The sequence below is a fragment of the Sciurus vulgaris genome, assembly GCF_902686455.1.
Source record: "Sciurus vulgaris genome assembly, chromosome: 16".
Taxonomy (NCBI): Eukaryota; Metazoa; Chordata; class Mammalia; order Rodentia; family Sciuridae; genus Sciurus; species Sciurus vulgaris.
Window position 1 is genome coordinate 37,369,466 of NC_136477.1, and position 21,968 is coordinate 37,391,433.

Consider the following 21,968-nt stretch of genomic DNA (forward strand, 5'->3'; position numbering starts at 1 on the left):
ATTCATTTTTACTCATGGTTAGCACAGGATTTTTTTTTTTTTTCCAGAAATAGTCAGGAGGGACAATGGACAGGACTTGGTCTACCTTGAGTCACCCAGGTGTCAAGTCTGGTGACTCATCACTGAGAAAGAAAGTAGAAGTATGTTGTGAGTTGGAACAGGTAAAGAAGGGACAAGGCCAAGTTCATTTTAGATATGCTCAGATTTAGTTACTTATGGGACTTCCAGGTTCAGATGTCTAGTAGGTATTTACAAATCCATTTAGTCATCTAAAAACATTTATTATTTTATATTTACTGAATGTTCAAACCCTGTGCTAGGTGCTAAGGTTAAGAAATAACATGGGCCCTGCTTCCAGGTAGAACTTAGATTTTTAACAGTAACAATTTGGGAGGTGGGTAACCAATAGAATGTTTGTATTCTCTGAGAAAAGTTATTTTGAAATATATGCTCCATTTGGAAATTTTAAAGAACATCTTTCATTCTTATAAGAAAACAAGATTAGAAGCCAAGTACCTAGTCATTTGCATAAAGCCAATATTTTGCTTTATTTTGATCTGGCTAAATTAGCAAAGCTAAAATTTTATTTTAGTTCATCAATTTCATTCTAATGCTTTTCATATTCACAAGTACATGCTTTGCTTTTGTTCTATGGCAGCGTGACCTAAAATATTTACCAAATATTATAATTAACCTGTTGAATTGGAGATAGCATGACCTCCCACAGATTGCAGAAGGCTCTTCTCCACGATTAGCTCTGGAAGGTGATGCAAGTCCTTGCCATTTTTCTAATAGTGCTGCATCATTAATCCAAAAACTAACCTCACTCTCCTCTCCTGTAAAATGCAGAGAATGCTTGCTCCAAAAATTCAGGTAGTTTAAATGACTTCTGTCAGATCACAGAGTTGACTGAGTTCCAACCTCACCAGACCTATTATTTATTTATTCTTTGTTATTTGCAATCTACACTAGGTTGGGGGATGAAATTGGGCCTCCTGGAGCCTGCTTCCCTTTCTAAAGTGGTCCACATTTCAGGGCTCAACTTCAGGAACGAGAAACTCAAGAGTAAAGTAGAGAGGGTGAGTGTCTCTCTCCAATTCCTGTGGCTGCACTACAGCTGGCTGATCATCCAGACCTCTGAATGGAGGGGTGGAGGCAATGTGAGAGGTGGTAGCTGGACCTCATAGGCATCCAACACAAGAGAATGAAGGGCAGCCCAGGAGACCTGTGCCAGGAAGCAAGACTGAGGGCACCCTTCCCATTTCATCCTATGCCAGAGGACTAGACCACTGGAATATTCTCTTCTATTTTACTGACTGAGAATGGGAGGGGGATAGAAAAGCCCTCACCATGGATATTTGTGTCCACCCTATCTGATTGCGATGTTCTACTTCTAAGTCTGTTCCTTAACCTCCCCCAAGCAGCAAAGAAAACCTAATAGAAATAAATTTTTATTGCTCTGTGGCTCAACTCTGATGCCATTTTGTTTTTCTTCCTATCTACACATCTCCCAGTATCTTCCTTCTTCAGTCATTGGGTTTTCAACTCACATAAAGTATCTCTTTTAAAGGCACAACACTATAATCAGTGCAGATTGAACTGGAAAACTTAGGATAAGAAAAATAAAGTCTGCATAAGCTCAGTTTGGATACCACATGCTCTTGTTTCTAAGAGAACACGATCCACAGGAAAAAGATAAAAGCAATCTATGGACACTTTGATTTTTCTTGATTTGGCAGTTGTACAAAAAAAGATTGTTTTCTACTGCAGCAGACCTTTGTTTGGATTATTCAAGAGCAATCACTAAGATTCATTTCATGTGGCCATGCTGACATTTGCCAAGACTAGCATTTGAATCCTAGATGCTCTAGAACGGGCTAGTGAACAAGGGTAAAACTAGCCAGGATTCTTATCTGATGTGCACCCTTGCTGAGCTCAAACAGCCATCTTGTGTAGCCATTCCAGCAGAGCGCTAAAAATATTGCTGCTTTCCAAAAAGTGGTCTCCACATAAAAGCATGCCATAGAGATATTTCAGAATGAAGATATTGCAGAAAGATGTGAACACTGTCTATTAGAAATGTCTTCAAGGGGAAGAGAAACTATTGAATTTAAAAATCTTGAGAAGCTACCTAGCTACTCTAACTTAAGCAGTAGATTTGGGACTTAGGTTATAATTGCTGATGAACACTGGATAATAAAATTGGGATTTTATGTTTAATAATAGAAATGGTAGTACCATTAGGCTGAATAAGTTGGAGCAAAAACAGTAATGAACTGCTGGCAAGTGTAGGATGGAACTAGTGTTCTTTTTTCAAAAGGCAGGTGCTCTTCCCAGTGTTATCACCCAAGTGAAGAAGCTTCTTTTTTTTTTTTTTTTTTTTTGATTCATTAAAATTAACTTGAAATTATTGGAGGAAATATCCATATCTTGTATCACAACCAGCTCTTATCAAATAATTAAGAACTGAACTAACAACTCAGGTGAGCATAATAACAAATCAGGCTAGCAATAGTGCATACCTGTAGCAAACTATTTATCACCACTCCTCCTACCCCCCCCAACCTATAATTTCTAGAATATTATATAATTAAATGCTGGATATTTCTTCTTAATGTCTTCTGCCTAGCCTTTTGAAAAATCAAAATTATTTCTTTGAAATGCATTTTATCTTCCAGAAAAAGGACTCAATTTTAATCTGAAGAATTACATTTTAAAAGATTAACATTGCCTTTGGATACATACCCACCCATATACACACATATATACGTACTTATGTGTATATACATGATATTTATATATTCAATATTTTTCCTATTAATTGAAACATGAAGAGTGACTGAGTTGCTTAACCCAAAAGCAGGTTTTTTGGAGGATGGACACCTATTACTGGACAACAGTCTGTCTCAACTGGTTGAGGCCTGAGCTGGGGTGAAAGTGGGGTGCACAGAATATCACAGTGTTTGAAATGTCTTTAAAATGTGTTTGAAATGAGCTTAGCAATGAGTAATTGTTACTTTGTATGTTTTCAATTTTCTATCAGCTTAATAGATCCTGTGTTTAAAATCCATAACATTTTAATTCTTGGCCTTTCTGGGAGTTTTCTATCAAGGAAGGCCATCAACATCAAGTCTGTACATGTAAAAGGAAGTACTCTAGGAAGAGAAATCTGAAGGCCTTGAATGTCAGTCTGGTTAAAATAATTTGCCTTATATTCTGAGTATGTTTCATGTTCTGAGTTTCAACATCATCTGCAAAATGAGGCTAGTCTTGATCACTCTATAAATAAAAATTATTTTTGTAAGATACATAAGAAGGTGGACTGTGCCCACCTCTCCCAATGCTGAGCACAGTATTATGCAACTGGCATGCTAGTCAGTGAACACACTTTGAACAAAAGAACTAAAACATCAAAATTCTTCTTGATTTCTTTGTATGTAAAGAAATAAAGCCTTTATTGGTTCTTGAGTTTTTGCTATGTGCCAAAATCACAGGAACTTTCTGTGTAGCTTATTGCTTTTTCATTCGTCTATCCTGCTAATGTTGTAATTATGATTATCTTTACATTGTGCTTGAGGAAATGGAGTCAAGGAAGTCAAGTAACTTGCTCAAGGTCACACAGTTAGTAGAATTGGAGATTCCTATCTGGGCTCACCATTGTTCTCTATAATGAAGGAAGAAATGACTTTTGCCTTCAGCTTGTTAATAAAACCTTTGATACAGTAATAAGTCTTGACTTTTTTTTTTTTTTTTTATAGCACATGCAGTCTTTCATGGGATCCCCAAACAACCTGGGAAGATAATTTGCTCTGTTTTATAGATTTTAAAAAACCCAAGGCTAAAAAAAAAAAAAAAAAAGAAAGAAAGAATTTTCCCAGGGCTGTACATGGCAGAATGAATATGGACTCAGTCTAGAATCATACTGCAATGAATGTTGACTGTATCACCAAGCAGTGGGGTAGGAGGAAGGGCACAGCACTGAAAACCAGACCCCTCGGTTATTCTGGAAACACACCACTCAGTGCATCCCTGTTCTAGAAGATTGCTTCCCTTTGAAACTGAGCATCTACCAGGAGATGCACGACCTTTCCAAAACTACCCTCTCATCTTTTCCCGTGATGAAAGAAGCAGATTCATTAGCAGCACATGCAGGATAAAAACGAATGAAACAAAGGAGAGAAAAGATCAGAATGAGGAGATGAAACTGATAGTGAATCAATCAGGTCCAGAAAACACCAGGAATATTAATTCAAGTTACTTAAGAAGATGAAAAGCAAAACAGGAAAGAGAGGGAAAGCACATTTAGTCAGTTCAAGAAAATGTGATTAAAATTGGAAACTGAAGAAATGAACAAGGAGGACTTGATCTTTCACCTGGGTGCCAGACCTCAGCCCCAAGGAAGCAAATAGAATCTAAGCAAACCAAGTCCCATAATCTAAAATGAAATAATCATCATGGAAGGAGTATCTGTTAATACATCCCACTTACAAAAAATCCAAGAAGTCCCCTTTCACCAGCAACTGGATGACTGTGAGAAGATTCAGTTCTGGGGAAAGAAAGTAATGAAGTGTGAAATAGTTTTATGTTTTTAATGGCAAATGGGAAATGTTTTATTTTCTAAGTTATTGGTTGGCTCTCTTCACAAGGGCAGATATATACACACACACACACACACACACACACACTAAGAAAGTAAATCTTAGAAAATAAGAATCAAGCAATTAGTGAATATGGATTCAGCTACATGACTCTTGGGGTCCTTGAGGTGAAAAGGTAATCATCATCATCAACTTATTTTACAGATGCTCATACATTTTGAGGATGTTTTATGCTTGAGGAATTGAAAATTTAATTTCTTGGATGTTGATCCAACGATGGAAGAAGAACCACCCAGCAGTGTCAGCAATTTGCTTCTCTTTAGGGAAAGGAGCTAAAAAGGAAGGGAGAGGAGGTGCTCAGTTGTGATGTGGAAATGGCAGAGATTCCATAAGTCACAGTCTCATCACATGTTTCTTTCACCTTCACATACACAGGACCCTCTGGAACATTAGCTCATCTGTAGACCTAACGTGAAATAGTTGAATTTATGTAAAGTTCATTGACTGAGGGAAAAAAAAAAAAAAAGGCATCAAGTGACTCCAAATTCAGTAGGACTTGTGAATGAAGTGGCATTTGTTGATCTCAAGGAATAGCATCTTCACATATTTACCTAGTGGTCGAACATGTGTGTGATATATTAGTTTGTTCAGTCTATAGATGCTTGATATGCATGTGGATTTGAGGCCACTTATAAGTAATCCATGGCTCCCCAGGGCTCTTTAACTGCCAGATGGAAACCAGTGAAATTCTTCTACTAAAGACTACGTGGTATAAAATACACTTTTGGAAGGCATTCCAGTATGTTATCCTGCAAAATTGTGTAATCTGTATGCACTGAAAAGGAGTCAGAAGATCATACATTAAAATGGTAACTGTTCATAGCTGACTATAATAGTTTAGAGTGATTTATTCACTTTTCTGTATTTTCCAAATGTTCAACCACAATTATTTATTCATTTTGTGATAAAGACAAACAACAATAACAAAAAACTAACCAAAGGCTTCAAGGCCACTACATCAGGAAGACATGACCAATTCTCTAAGTCCTCTGTAAACTTAAAATGTCCCTACTTGTTGATTCCACTTTTCCTGGGTTCCCATTCCTACAAAGTGACCAGGAAATTGTGGAAATCTAAATGTGCATTCCAGTGCCATGGCACTCCATTAAAGCTAAGTTTCTGGCAGAACAACTATATTTTCATTGTAAATGTCACCTTGTAACATTCCTTGAAGTCTTTCCATGGCTCCCTTGGTGAGCTGTGTGGCAATTTCAGGGCCTCAAAAGTTTTCTGACCCTGCCCCACTGACCTCTCTATCTTCATGCCCAACCACTTGCTTTAGCAACCTCTCCTGGCTCTGCTGTGGTCTTTATGACCATGGTGCTTTCAAACTCTCAGAAGAGTCTAGTCACTTCTCAGAGCCACACTGTGAACAGATGCTTTCCAGTCCTCTCAATGGGGCTCATTTATGTAGGGGAAAAAAACCCTAAATACTCTCTGTATCCCCAGCATAGATTATAAAGAGAGGAAGCCCATTTATTTATTTTTAGTATTTAACTGCAACCCAGATATATCCCCATCATCTAGTTATTTGGAAAAAATATATGTCTAAACTATTGTTCATGCAAAACTTAAGGTCAGGTCCAAAACAAGGCCAAATTAACGTATATGATGGTGTATTGAAAAATTTTTGGTATTCCAATGATCTGTGCCTGAACCTTCAGGAGCAGTTGGACAATACTGCCCAGTATGATAGTGACCACTCTTTACCTCCCAATATCCAGTCTCATTCTCTTAATAAGAACTATTCTATTGTTGCTAGGAATATCACCACCTATAATCATGCTTCCCAGCTCGCTTGGCAGTTAGGAATGCCCTTGTGACTAAGTTGAAATAAACTGAAGGATGAAACATTATGTGGCACTTCTAGAAAATGTTCCTACAATAGAGAAGTCACACCTTTCTCTTGCTCCATCTGACTGAGTGGAATGTGGACATGATGACTGGAATTTTACCGGTGCTTCTGGATCATAAGGATGATGGGTCCATCCTCTGGGGATGGAAGAACAGTGAGATGGGAAGGCCTTAGGTCCTTGAATGATTTCTGTAGCTTCCAGTCTAGCTCTGGACTGCCTACCGTGAATCGTTTCTAGGTGAGAAGGAATACAAGTTTACCTTCTTTAAGTCTCTGTGTAGCCAGAGCATTTTTTTTTCTTATAGATCTCTGTACTTGCACCCAAACTTAATCTTAAAGGATATATATATATATATAAATTTATATATATATATATAAATTTATGTAGATATTTTGAGCTATACCTATCTCCATATCACTGCATGATAACCAGACATTTAGTAGAATACAGAATTAGAACTTCCAATAAACTTAGTAATGCCCTAAGTCCAGTACACAAATTTCAAGTGCTAGTGAGCTGTAAGAATTCACATAGAAGGCTGCATGTTCATTAGATCTACCAAGGACAAGAGGCCATGAGGTTAGGTACACCAGTGTGAAGGGAGTTCTTTTTTTTTTTTTTTTTTTTTTTTTTTTTAATGAACCTTTACTAACGGTGAAAGCAATCACAGAGAGGAAACTAAACAGAATTCAAGGAGTTCAAGTATCACTATTGAACAGTGAAGTCTTAGTTTTAACTGTCATTGCTGGTAAAAGTGTTCAGTTCTTTTCAACCCAAATCCTTAACTTTGAGGAAGATGCTATACTTGCTGTATCTCTATTCAAGTAGCCATTTCTATTCTACACAATACCTGACTGGCATTGTTCAAAACTTTTAAAAACCATGAAAAAAAAAAAAAGGGAAAGATTGAAAAACTGTCATAGGGCCCAGGTAGACAGGATATAGAGTTGAGAAAGGATCACAAGTGTGGATCCAGAATGGGATTTTTGAAAAGTAAAACACATTAGTGGGGAAACTGGTTACATCTAAATAATATCTCACGTTCAGCTGATAGGAATGTACCTGTGTACCAGACTTACAAAATAGGATAGGGAAAGTTGAGTGAGGGTGTTCAGAAACTCTCTGTTCTATCTTTACAACCAAGATGCTCTGTACATCTTGTTAAGTCTAAATGTAAAATTTATTCTATTGCCAATGAGTTGGGAGGATTGGTTGATAGAATAGGTATAGAGCCCTGGGACTATAGTAGAGATTCAATAAAACGTAACATACTTCTTTCCAAGGAAAATCCTTAACATCCCACCAACTCCTGTTAGGTACATTCTTTGCTGTGTACTTAGGTCACGGCCATGGCTGGCAAACCCATTGTCTTATAACAAATGTTCATAAAATTGAAGGTGGTTATGTTTTCCTCTCCATTTCTTCTCCACCATCAATAATCTATTTGTTTTCAACTTTTTCTCATTGGTACTCTTTTTTCTGTCTTGAAATATTTTCTCTCTGTAGTCTTCTTAAATTCAACATATTTGACCAAATTTGGGGTCCCAAGCAAACTCATGTTCCCACAAAGGAATCTCACAGCAAGCTTCTTCAGGACAAAGGCCCTCTTTTGCCCACAACTCTCCCTCCTCCTGAACCTTCCCTGTTTTATATAATGTAGGTACTTTGTGTGTTTCTGTTGATTTTGAATTAAACAAGGAGTATAGTAAAAGGACTATTTCATAATTCCTGAATGATTTATCACCTTTGCAATCATTTCAGCTTGATGTCAGATTTAATTACAAGACTAAACTTTCAACTCTCTCATATTTATTTCAAAGCACTAAGTTAGACAGACTTTGCAGTTCATGAGCTACTCTGCTGAGCATCAGAGGCCTTGGGGAGCTCCAAGAACTTTTTAAACAACCCATACAAATACAGTGAAGGAAATTCTCTTTTGGAAAAGTAAAAACACACCTACAGATTTTCTGGAATTCCCAAAAGGTTGCCAAAAGGTTCTTTATTTATTTGCAGAGAACACCTTGTTACATCAACAAAGCAAATCTTTATTCCAAGTCCTTTTTCACTCATTTGGTTGATTTTTGTACCTGGCTATTTATTCCTTTAAGGTATATTGCCTCAACTCTCCCTTCTATACTTGTCAATACTGATATCCGCTCCTTTCTGCCTAAATAACAACATTTTGAAGTTTGTTTTGATAGACTTTAATGAAAGAGAACACACAAAGAAGTCAGCTGGGCAGAAAAACATGTCCACAGAACATAACAGTGGTGCCTGCAGGAAATATTCTTATCAGAATCGAATGAGGAAGACACAAAGAAAACAAAGATGATAAGAAGAAATAACTTAGCACATGTGATTTTCCATCTCTACAAAGTGAAGTTTGAATGAGAAGTTAAATTTGGAGATAAGCTCATCCTTCACATTGGAACATGGTTGGATTAGAAATGGGACCAGCAGATGCTACTCACAACTCCTGGGTGGGTCCCTCAAGGATTTCCAAATACACCAGAGTCTGGTAAGGTCTCACTCCAGCAGCCAGCACCTATGTCTTTATTGAAGTATGGCCCCTGGGAAACCAGAACCTACTTTGCTTAAACCACTGCTTCTAAAAGTATAAACTGCACAACAGCAACATCGGTATTATCCAAGAACTTACTGGAAATACAAATTCATGGCTCCTACTCCAGATCTATTGGATCCTAAACTTTAGGAATAGGGCCCAACAATCTGCATTTTATTAAGTTCTGTAGGTGATTCTTATACCTGCTTACTTTTGAGAACTGTGGTCCTGCTGATCTGTTTCCATGTCCATACAGAAAGTGAAGTGATTGGAATTTTCTACTTTGGAGAGAAGTCAATCAGCCCTTAGCTGATGGATTTGAGAATCTCAATACTCCAGCTACTTGTCCCTGGTGGGACAAATCAGAGGTATCACCTAAACTGTCTCCAGAACTCCCTGCAAAACTGAACCACAATTATTCTCAGTGGGGCTCTCTTGATGGCATGATCTTGCTTGATCCCTTCTATTCTCTTTTCTTCTCTTCCCTGTCTCACTTCCTTATTCCCCTACCACTGTTTCATAGGACTACTTCCCAATAAATCAGTTTCTCAGGATCTTTTACTCAGGGTTTGCTTCTAGAGACTGGAAACAAAAATGCTTCCTTTGGTAAAAACTTCAACCTTATTGGTCATGACCTGGTGACCCAGCATAACATCAGCAATAGTTACTAAACTGTAGGGTAAACACTAGAGGCTGGGAATAACAAGAGAAATAGGAGGTTCTCTGCCCTCAGAGAACTGAGGACTAGCAGAAACATGAAGAGATACTGAGATTCTCAACAGTGGTAGAAAATCATCTTGCCCAAAATTCCCAGAAGAGGCAAGAGGTCCACCTAACTCTTGAGTGTAGTCTAGATTAGTGAGGATACAAACAGGTACCAAAATAGTCCAGCAAACCATGAGCCAAACTATGGCAGTAAAGAATGAGGAGATTCCTGAGTCAGTTGGTGTTGATAGGGGGTCAATTTCAAATTGGAGAGGGGCAGATGATAAAGTTGAAAAGAAAGGGGAGGTTCTGAAACACAAGACTTCTCCGCCCTTTCTGCAGCGTGGGCTTTATCCTATGAGTAATAGGCATCAGCTGACAAGTTTTAAAGGTGGCAGTTTCATGTTTGAATTTGCTCTTGGGAAAATCCTCTGGTTACATTATGTTGGGCAATTCTATTGGCAAGGAGAGGAAGTCAAAAGCTATGGTGATAGTCCAAGAAAGACATGGTAAGTCTGGGCTCCGTGGTGCATACCTATAATCCCATCAGCTTGGGAGGCTGAGGCAGGAGGATCACAAGTTCAAAGCTGACCTCAGCAACTTTGCAAGGCCCTAAGCAACTTAGCCAGACCCTGTCTCTAAATAAAATATAAAAAGGACTGGGGAAGTGGCTCAGTGGTTAAGTGCTCCTGAGTTCAAACCCTGGTACTAAAAAAAAAAAAAAAAAAGAAAGAAAGAAAAGAAAAGTAAAGAAAAAGGAAAGAAAAGAAAAGAAATGGCAGAACCTGACCCAGATGCAAATATGGAACTCAGGAAATAAGTACCCAAACTGGCAAGATTTTGACTGAACAAATGTAGTACTGAATGACAGGAAGGAATGAGGCAAAGAGAAATTCAGGATTCTGGCTTGAGCTATGCAATTAGCATCATAATCATTTTCATTTTGCCAATTCAGAGCAAGGACTAAAACAGTCATGCTGAGAATGGCTCCCCTACCTTGGGAAAGCTAGATACAACTAATATTCTAAATCGGCACAGTCAATGGAAAAGCTTGTCGGTGCTGATAGACAGGAGGCAGCTCTGATTAGCACTATTACAGAACTGCCTAATCAACAAAAACACCAGGCACAATTAATACACAAGCCCTTTCAGCTAAACACAATTTATGCATGATTACTTTAAATGAAAAGTTTATGATAGTTTTTCAATATTTCTTGAGTAATTAATAAAATTCTAAGTTTCTAGAGAATTGGACATAAAGATATGCAAAAGTTTGCTAGACAAGCAAACAGCAAAATGAAGATGTATTTGTGTGTTGGGGTGGGGAGTGAAAACTTAGGTGAGCTTTCAGTAAGGCAAAATGAATCTCAGAAATTACTGTATGGACAGAGCCAATACCTCCCCTTGGTTTATTAATATTACCTTTAAATGTGCATCCTTCTGAAAGACAGAACTCAGTCTGACTGTGAAAGACAGAAACTTGTGGAAATAGCTTGGAAGAGGTTTGCATTAGTGCCACCATGCCTGGGAGGGCCTAAAGCACAATCCAGCAATCCCTAACTTCTTGAAACTGATGCATTGGGAACAAAAGTGACAGAGTGGCTAAGTCAGCACAGAAACTCAGTTCCACTCTGACCTACTGCTCAGTCTGTTGGTTCCTAGGAAGGCCCCCTGAGTAGCAGAGATGCACAACCTCATGTTCCTTCTCTGCTCCTGCTCCATTTGACTTCAAGTTCTTGGTACGTCAAACGAGAAGTAGCAACAGAAAAAAGGGCCAGTGTCAGGCTTTCTCAAATGATGAGATGTCAATTGGGTTTATCATCTCTCCATCCACCTGAGAAAAGATGTCCTATCTGTTAAAGAAGCAGGCTGGGTCAGTAGGAGGAAGAGGCAGTGGTAGGAATCAAGAGATATCTCCAGCTCCAAGAAGCCATACTTCTTTTAAGAAATGTACTTCCAAGTTACAAACTGGAATCCCAGTTTAAAGGAGGCAGAGATAATGTTTAAACATGCATATTCATACCACATGTCTGTCATCTATCATCTATTGGCATGGACTGCAAACAATCAGAACTAATTGTGCTATAACTTCAGCAGGAGGGAGGAACTGGATCATAGAGTTAGGAGAGGCTGGGGATGTGGCTTCTGGGTAAATCAGGAGCAAAAGAAAGTTGAGGGGTAAACTGGAGGTGCTTTAAGGAAATAGAGTGGCAAAAACTATTAATCAGTATTAACACATTTCAACAAATTGTATGTTTGTTCCCATGCATATTATATATGAATAAAAGTCTGAGCAAGCAATAATATTTTTCTTGTATTGAACTGTACAAATTCCAGTATGAGAAGAACAGAGGGGCTTGGCAGAGAGTCTAAGGACAGTAAATGCTTTAATTGACCATAATGGTCTTGTGGGGGGAAGATACAGCTGGCTAGCATTAGTAGCTAGCAAAAAATTACTCAATTATCTAACTCAAGAGAAGGATATAGAGGCCTTTCACTAAAAGGTCCAAAACTCATATTTTCATGGTGAGTTTAATAAGACTATTTTTTTGGAAGAGATAAGTGAATGCTGGGGAGATATGTCATGAAAAATGGCATTTCTCAGAGTAGGTTTAGGATCCTCCAGCCTCAGGAGGCTACTAGAATTTTCTGAGAGATCACAGAGGTTAGAACCTCAAATTCTGAGAATACAGTTTCTTCTGAGAAGTACAAGTTTTCTGGATAACTTTTCTCCATTCTGGACCATTCTATGATTTCCTGAACTTTAAACTTTGAAAGGCACAGAAATGTCATAAATGAACTTTGGGCATTGAACTTGAGCTGGAGGAATCTAAGTAAATCAAGAAATGCAGTGTGAGAAATCAATGGCAAGGGTATCAACCAAATTCCAACTCTGATGATTTACAGATTTGGCATAAGCCAGCATGAGTGTGACCATGGACATAAACACTGTAACATTAGTGTATACAGAGATGTTTATGGAAGCCGTATTTATAATAGCAAAGAACTGGAGAAACATAAATGGTTGATACTACCAAGTGTGTTAGACTAACTACCACATGCCCACTGAATGTGATTATTAGGAAGCCATTACAGTGATGTTTACAAAGGCTTTGTAATAATGCTTGAGAACATTGTTAAATGTAGTGAAAAGGGAAGATATAAAATTACCTTGTACAACATGATCACAACTAATAACAAAACACCTGAAGATGTAACAATCACCAAAATATTAACTAGGCGTAGGGAATGATATTTTGAATGGCATGTCTTCATTTTTCTGATTTATTAGCATTTTTTTCCGACTTACTTTAAATAAATACTTAGAAACATAATGAGCTGGAAACAATAGTGGGCTTTTGGATGAAGAGTGGGCACTTACACCTTACAGATTTCTGTAAGTAGTAGCTGTGGTCAGAAGAGCAGGATCACTCTGGGTTCATACTGAGAGCCGTACACTGCATTCCTTTAGGCCCTGTGTATGTGTGTTTGTGTGTGTATAGTAAAGGGATTTTAGTCAATGATACACACACCTCTGGGGCCAGCATTAGTACTGACTGATTTGAATGGATGTTTTTCAAATTACCAAATATCCAAGAATAAATATTGAAGTGATTATGATGCCACATGGGTCAAGGATAAAAATTATCTAAACATTAAGCCTTATATTAGCAATTTTTATTATTTTTAAAGATATTTACACACTATGCATAATCTCTTCCAGAACTCCCTGAGATGGGGACTATTCTTATCTTCATTGCAAGGATAAAGGAACAAGGTTGGGCAAAAGAGGTAACTCACTCAACGTCATGTAGCTGAGAACTGGACAGAGAAGGATTTTAACTGAGTATGGGGACTTTAAGGTCTGCATCATTGATCTCTAGGCTATATTGTCTGCACCTTTTACATCAAAATTAGGCACCTATATACCTCAGAAGCTAGCAGTTCTCACGGACCACCTTCCTTTGTCAACATTTGTCCTAGAACAATATCACAGAAGGCAGAAAATGCTCTAAAAAACATAGTCTCCTATTAACTACTAGCCACTTCCAAAACCGAAACAAATACAATTGTAGAAGCTGCAGTTAAAGGAAATCATGATGTAATTGTCTGATGGTTCTCCTCTTATTCAATCAGCTTTAAAATCTTACCTATTCACACATACAAAATGTACTCCAACTTGGTTCTATTTTGAATGTGATATTTTAACATATCCTATCTAACTCTAACATTTACTCTAAAAGATGTGCCATGATCTTGGCCTAAAAGGAAATAAAATAAATTCTGATCTGGATTCTACTTCATTTCATGTAGCTAGTTCTGATTTAAAATTTTTTTTTGCTTTTCTACTGGGGCTTTCTGATACAGAGAAAAGAGAATTAATTTATACACCTTCACCACATGCAGCCAGAACCAGAGACAACACAACACAGCAAAAGCTATGGCCCTTCCTTATCATAATTCCATATTCTCAGGTGCCCTGAACTCTTGGAGAGAACAGAGTAATACAATTATTTGGGGACTGCTATATTGTCTTCAACTAAAATTTGGAGGAAGAAAAATATGTGCAGCTGGAAGATTGATACACTAAAAAGTGAGGGCTTTTGCAGAATGACAAATTTGCAGGGATGAGACAAAGCAACAAGAAAAAGCAAGGGCTAAATTTGAGTGCAAAATTCTATGGTGAAATTACTTTCATCACAAAACACCTAAGAGCTAAATACAGGAGGTGTGGGAGAATCACTTCAACCCAGATGGGCTAACACTTCAGAGAAGAATCCATAGGGAATAATCTTTCAATGTATGAATGAATGAAATCAGCTGATGGATCTTTTATTAGTGTTTAGCCTCTACAGAACATTCTATTTTCAGAAAACCTAAACAAAGCAAATTCAAAAATAATCTTGTTGTTTTTAATTTATGGGTCCATGCCAAACTAGTTCTTCCTGAAGAAGTAGCAAAAATATAGAGACTAAAGAAACACAAGTTGGATGTTTAGACAATTATCTCACTAGTAATCAAACACACTGTTTATGTACTTCTATTTAATCCTTGAGTCTTCTGTACATTTTTTATATAATTTCACATGGATTACTTTATTTCAACTTCCCAACAATCTTGAGAGGTTGACAGGGTATTGTTAGGTCCATCTCATAGTTGGTAGAATGATAAAGAAATTAAAGATATTTTTCAGAGACAAGAGGAAGGATGTGATCTTAAATCACACATATATAAGTATGTGAATTTCATATGTGAGATCAGGAAAAACATGGTAGTGAGAATAGACTTGGCAACCTTCAGCCAGATTTAAGAACCGAACTTTGTTGATTTGGGCAATGTACTTAACCTTTTTGTTACTCAGTTTCTTTATCTACAAAGTGGAGACAATAATAGTACCAACTTCATAGGCTCATTGTGAGAATTAAATGAATTGCTATTTGCACAAAACTTGGCAATCAGTAATCACCATGCACATGGCTGTAATTATTAATATGCATTCAGATATTTGGTTCCATCTCCTCTTTTTAACATAAGAATATATTTGCAAAGTTATGTTCCCAATATTTGTATTTTGACATACCAAATATTAAAGTTTCCAATGCACAGAATCATTAGCAAGTTAGCATCTCGTCCCAACTCAGATCTTAATTGTCTGTGAATCCCCAACCACACCTACCCTTATAGCTAACCATCCCTTTTGTCAGGTAATTTGTTGTAGTTATGCTCACACTACTACTGGGAAGGAATAGGCTATTATTTTCCTTTCACTGTCAGCATAGATGGAATCTTAGATGTGGGGTTGCCTAAATTATGCAAACTCACAAAGAACTAAAGGAGGTACTTTGTAAAAGTACTGTAGATTGGAAAACATAAAAGATCTCACTTTCCCCTTGATTGCAATTTCTTTCTCTATTATCGTAAGTGTAACCTGTTTCTTACTCCTTTCATAGAGACTGTCATCTGAAAATGTTTAGTATAAAGAATGAGGCCTTGGTAAGATTGAGACCTGTCTCATCATCTTTTTCTGTCTCCTCAATGTGGGACAGCTGAATGAGCAGCATCCCTAGGAACTGGAGAGAGATTCCAAATCCCCGACTCCATCCTAGATCTACCACATCAGAATCTGTGTTTTAAGACAATCTGGCTGATTCGTTTGCACATGAAACTTTGAGAAACACAGGGCTCCCTCTCTGCAGCTATTTTATTTGCAAATTCTGTTTCATTGAAGGGTCATGTAAAACATGATACTCTGCAAATTGTTTAGTGGTGGTAAATTCAAATTCATCAAATTAGATAGTGTTATGGTTAAGATACGAGGTGTCTCCCAAAAGCTCATGTGTGAGACAATGCAAGAAAGTTTAGAGGTGAAATGACTGGATTATGAAAACCTTAACATAATCAGCCTGCATCTAATCAGTGCATTCATCCTGCTGGGGATTAACTGGATGGTAACTGTATGCAGGCAGGGTGTGGCTGGAGGAGGTGGTTCATTGGGAACATACCTTCAGGGTTTATATTTTGTGGTAGTGAGGAAAGCTCTTTCTCTCTGTTTCCTGGTGCCGTGTCCTGTTCTGCTTTCCTCCACTTCACTCTTCCACCATGATGCTCTGCCTCATCTGCAGCCCAGAGCAACAGAGTCAGCCATCTATGAACTGAGACCTCTGAAACCATGAGCCCACAAAATAAACTTTTCCTCCTCTAATTATTCTTGTCAGGTCTTCTGGTCACAGCAGTGAAAACTGAGTAAAACAGATAGTAATGTGATACGACGCAGCCTCCATTCTGGAGCTAAAGGTAGCTAGTTTCTTCCTGATTTGCTCTTATCACTCTTGCTATTTGCTTATTCAAGCTTAAAAAGGCAGATGCGGCCTCACCTGCAGCAACCCAGGAAAATAAAAGAGTGAGTCATCCTCATTCCACTATTAGAAGAACAGTCTATGCCTGCCGATTCATAGCTGGGTGAGCCCAGAAATGAATGAAAAGTCAGGCTAGGCAATCAACCCTCTGTAAAATGCAACTCAGAAGGCAACCTGGAAGGTAATGAGCACCTCGGCTGGAATTAAGAAGTTTCAAGAGACTCCAATAAGGGGGTAAAAAGAGCAAAAGGAAAATAACTTAATGAATCACTCTAATTCTGGAACTACTAGGACATGAGAGTCGGCATGAGTCTGTTTCAATGACTAACACCCTCAAATCAGAGAAGTGACTTAGCAAATACAAAAGGTGGAGAGTGACCGCTCGGGAGAAAACTTACCCCAAAGAGAGACACAGGAGCTGTAAAGAGCTCTACATCCCTCCCTGGGGAGTTAGGCAATACTGCGGTGGCAGTCACTTACATAGTTCTGTCATTGGCCAGAAAGCATATTTTAAAGTTGAATTCAATTCAGTTATCGGCCAGACACAAACCATATACAGTACCTGGTATGCTAGTAAATTCAAACCTGGAGGTGACCAGGCTGTTCCCTCACAGAGTTGACAGTCACCAGGAAGGTTGGGAGTAAGCATTTATTCCACTTCTTTAACAAACTTTACTGTTTGCATGCATAAATGATCTTCATCATCCAGGAGGGGACGTTTAAATTGGGAGCAACTATCCAGCAAAAGACCCTAAAGCACAAGGTCCTGATGATATTAAAACAAAACCTGAATCTTTTTGATGAGTTGTGGTTTTCAGTTTCTATACACTACTAACTTCTATACTCTGGATGCTGTAAAAAAAGTAAGGTAAGTGCTTTGACTTCTAAATGAACAGAAAACATTTTGCCACTCAGAGAGCTTGAATGAATGAGTTGTGCTAGCACAGCTATGGAGTGCAAACCAGGTCTATGTCCATTCTCCTATGCTAAGTTCTAAGTTTCTTTATGAAGAAGACCTGCATACCACATTTCATCCCCATTTTGATCTTAAATTTCCCTGCAGAATAGAAAGCAACAGGGACCACTTTATTCTGAAATCAACTTGTGAAGTGGCTGTAGCAATGGGGTCCTCAGAACTGAAAACCCCAGCTTCAAACTTCTAGTCTTGGACAATTTCTCCTGCTCCCTTGGTATTGGTGATCTCTGAACACCATTTCTTCTTCTTCTTAGCTTATCACAAACTTCCTTGCAAATAGGTGCAGCAAAGGATCTGAATTCTGGCCAGTGCAATGGGAATGCAAGGAATGCAAGCTTCTTTTGAGGCCGAGACTGCAAACTCAGCCCATGTATATTTCTCTAAGCTGTTTTGCTTTTTGGCTGACTGAAGAGCAGATAACAATGGCAGTCTTAGAAGCTAAGAATCGAAGATAACTGAGCCACAGTTGGCCTAGTTCTCTGAATGACTAAATGAATCAAAGTCACCTTCACTTCCCATTTTGACACCGATCTCAAACTGCCCTGGACAATCATGTGATCAAGAAATGAACTCATGTTGAGTCATCACATGTCTGGGTTAACTTGTCATTAGACTCTCTTAGCTATAACAGCCAGCCAGCCCTGCATACCAGCTCATGTGGACAGCAGCAACTGCAGCAGCTCAAGATGCCTCCTGTTCTGCCTTACAGAGACGATCAGTTCCATCCCTGCAGTGATTCTTCAGGGCACTCATAAATCATTAAGCCAAAATCATCTGGGAAAATGAACAACCAGACACAGTCATTTGGGGGCAGGGTAAAGAAAGAGATGAGGTCAGGCTTTGCAGTCAAACAAACCTCAATTTGATGTCCAACTCTATGGTCTATTAATTATGCAAAATATGGCCAGTTTCTTAGTCTCTCCATATCTTGGTTTGCTCATCTGTACAATGGATAGATTAAGTTTAATTTACATTGAGAGCAAATTCCTGGGATTATCAAACCAACAGGAGCTGCCCTTTGTACAGGAAGAAAAAGAGGGTATGATTAGATCTGAAAGGACCTTCAAAGGTGGGCTACTGTGATTTTTACTGTTTCTCAGCCACATCACTGGTAGGCAGTTTAGCATTCAAGCTGATATGTGGCAGACTTTGGCTGCATTCTCAGGGGCAATGTTGACAAAATGTCCATCACCCTCAGCAGGGCCCCCCAAAAGCCCCTGGACAAAGGCTGGGCACATCTGTCTCTGGGCTATCTCATTTCCACTCCCTCTTCTCTGTCCTCAGGGTGACCATCCCGTTAGGTGCTACTTGGTCCTTCACATCACTTGTGAATTTCCTTTTCAACAAAGGGACCAGGCCTCAAACTCAGAATCTGTAGCAGGTGAGCGTCTTTAAGAAATCACTTTATAGCATACATAAAGATGGAATGGGGGGAAGGAGGAGGGGAGGGAAGGGAAGTACTGGGAACTAAATTGGAGAAAATTATATTCCATGCTTCTATAATTATGTCAAAATTAACCCCAGTATTGTGTAGAACTATAATGCACTAATAAAAGAAACCACTTTGTTTATTTTCATGGGATTCTAAGGTTAAACTTCTAATGAAAAGAGATACTGGTTTTCCACTGAGAAATTTATATAAATATTTGATGGGTAAATAATAAAGGTGGACTGATAGATATCTGTTATAGATATATTTAAATTAAAATAATTAAGTCCATTTAAATAAAATGATGAGGCAATTCTACGCAAACATCATGGAGATGGCAAAGTAATAACTCAAAGAAGGAAATGCCATTTTAAAGCAATCAGCATCCTAATGTGATACAGGTTTATATTTATGCTTTCTTCCAGCACTTTTTGCTCACTGGCCCTCTGTTCATTAAAAACAAATAACAAACAGACCCTTCTTTCCCCAGTGATTACCTCTGCCTATGAAACTACACCTAAGACAGCATCAGCCTGGCTTCCAAGCTCCTTTGCAGTACATTCTGATGCCCTCTGGTATTCTCTATGGCTGTCTCTCCTGTCTCCAAGCTATTGCCAGAAAGAACTTTGCTCTGGTCCACTATGTGCTTTCCCATCTCTGTTTTGGCTTCTGCTGTTCTCTCTGGCTAGAACATCCTCCTTATTTCCTGTCACACAAATATTTGCCATTTCTCCTTCTTCTGAGGTACTCCTAGAGCACACACAGGTATTTCTCATTAGCATTTGTTATGCCATGTTTTATTTCATAGCCATGTATAAGAACCACCTAGGAAATTTAAAACTACTGATGCCTTAGCCCCACCTTGGAATTTCTAGCTTGAGTTATATACAGTGAAGCCTGGGACTTGGATGTTTCTCAGAACTCTCTAGAAGAGTCTGGTGTACAGCAATGTTTGAAAACCTCTCATGTACGCTTATGATCTGCTGCAAGCCCTTGCTATTGGACAGTCAGTTTCTCATGTTTGCTCGACTTGGTATAGAAGGAATGGCAGTGGGGAAATACTCAAGCATCCGCTTCAGCATTTTTCTAAATCCATCCTGGTCTTATTCCAGGATACAAATCTCTGACAGATTTTTAAATCATGATTCTATTACATTATTGTGCAGGTTATTAGAAACAGACCACCAGAAACAGGAAAGCATCACAGCAACTCAGTCAAGTTTTGGACTGCTTCCCCCATCTAGGAAATGTATCATGCAGGCTATTTTCAGTTGTTAATTAGTCATGGAAAAAGGAGCCATCTGCTGCCACCAGGTATGGACACTAGAAACTTCTCCATATAGCACAATTCCCTTCTTCATCGATGTGCACCCATCAGACAGACTGCTGCCTTCAATCCTGTGTCTTTCACTGTGGTCATGTGAAAAACTTCAGGGTACACACATGGGTATGGTCTGCCCTCAAAAGCAAGCAATTCACAGTGAGTTTAAATGGGTATCATTATAATTCATGGCAAAAATCTAATACCTGGCCCTGAACTGTCATCAGAGACATGATTTAAGAGCCTTAAACACCCAGCATGATCAAGAGTTCTGTCTCGGGTGAGACTTCAGGTTATCTTACTGATTCTTAAAAGACACCCTCAGCTTTCTTCTCTGAGTTCTTCCCAGTGACAGTTTACATGTTTTGTTCGCTACTCCATCTTTCTCAGCACCCCCAGAGGCTTCCATCAGTGAGAAATGGCGTGCCAGCTTCTCTGAACTCATTATTAATGACAGGCCCATTTCAGCAACATCTGAACTCACATGTATATCCAGTCTTCCCACCGTCTTCGTTCCTCTGACTGAAGAGAAGTGACAAAGTCTAGGCTCCATGGAGAGACTGTTCAGCTACCGGCCCTGGCAGGGAACTAAAAGGCAGGGAGATGCAAGTGATTCTCCTCTCGTCGCTCCTCATTATTATCATCTTCCTCCTTCATTTCTTTCCCCTTTCCACACCTATGTCTGTTCAGGTTTTTCCAGTCTTTTAGGCACCTTTATTCCCTCATCCTTAGCACAACCTCTGATATTCCATTCATTTAATCTTTTTTTCATCCTACAAAGTCCATCTCAGGTTTTGAGGCCACGTCTTCAAGGATAAATCTACCAGGGGCACCATCATCCCGGTCACCTCCTCCACATGCCAGGCAATGCAAGTTGCTAGTGGCAGTGAAAACAGTGCCCTTCAGATATAGATTTCAGCACATTAAAAGATATGGGCTTCTGCCACAGTAAAAATGTACATGGATGTGGTCAAGACCCTTACCAGGAAGAACACAGAAAACAAAAAACTTGAAAGTACTCTTAGCATGGAGAGATGTAGGGGAGTGCTTTGTTTATTTTCCTGAGTGCTGTTATAACTTTGTTAGTATAATTTTAAACAAAAAATAAATTATGCACTTTTTCGAAAGTTGATTCAAAGTCTCTAAAACATGTGAGGGTTATTAAAAAAAGAAAGAAAGAAAACCAAAGTATATTTTGGGCGAACGTAATCCAAAGAGTGAGAAAGAAAATAGAAACTCGGTAGAAGAAAGCTGAGCACCTGGACAGAGGCCGCTGCCCACCCACGTAGGCACAGGGGACGGTGGGGACTGAGCGACATCCTTCCCTGAGGATCATGTCCTCTCCATTTGAGCTGACACAATTCTCCCACCCACTTCAGCCTCGCATTTACTTCCCCAGCTCTTTTGTGCCAGTCCTTTGGTTTCTCCCTTCCGCCCCACTTCACAGCTGGGAGGTGACATCTAACACTTCCCAGCAGCATATGCTGGCAGGAGCAGGTGCCAAAGCAGCGGAGACTGCTAGAAAAGGGAGAGGATTCCACAAAGGGCCGGGTTCTGCCTCGTATATCCTGGCTGTCCTTTCCTCTGGGTCTCAGGGACAGGG

At 38.9% G+C, this 21,968-nt stretch overlaps 1 protein-coding gene across 9 annotated transcripts in view; it reads right to left on the reverse strand.

Moving 5' to 3' along the window:
* LRRC3B (leucine rich repeat containing 3B) overlaps window positions 1-21,968 on the reverse strand; it is a 125,650-nt gene that overhangs the window by 38,537 nt on the left and 65,145 nt on the right. For 2 of the 9 annotated variants that reach the window (XM_079114301.1, XM_079114304.1), the window contains exon 2: window positions 20,850-20,953. The exons of the other annotated variants lie outside the window; for them this stretch is intronic. The gene's annotated coding sequence lies outside the window, so the exon portion shown is untranslated. The remainder of the gene's footprint in view (window positions 1-20,849; window positions 20,954-21,968) is intronic. 9 annotated transcript variants of the gene reach the window in all.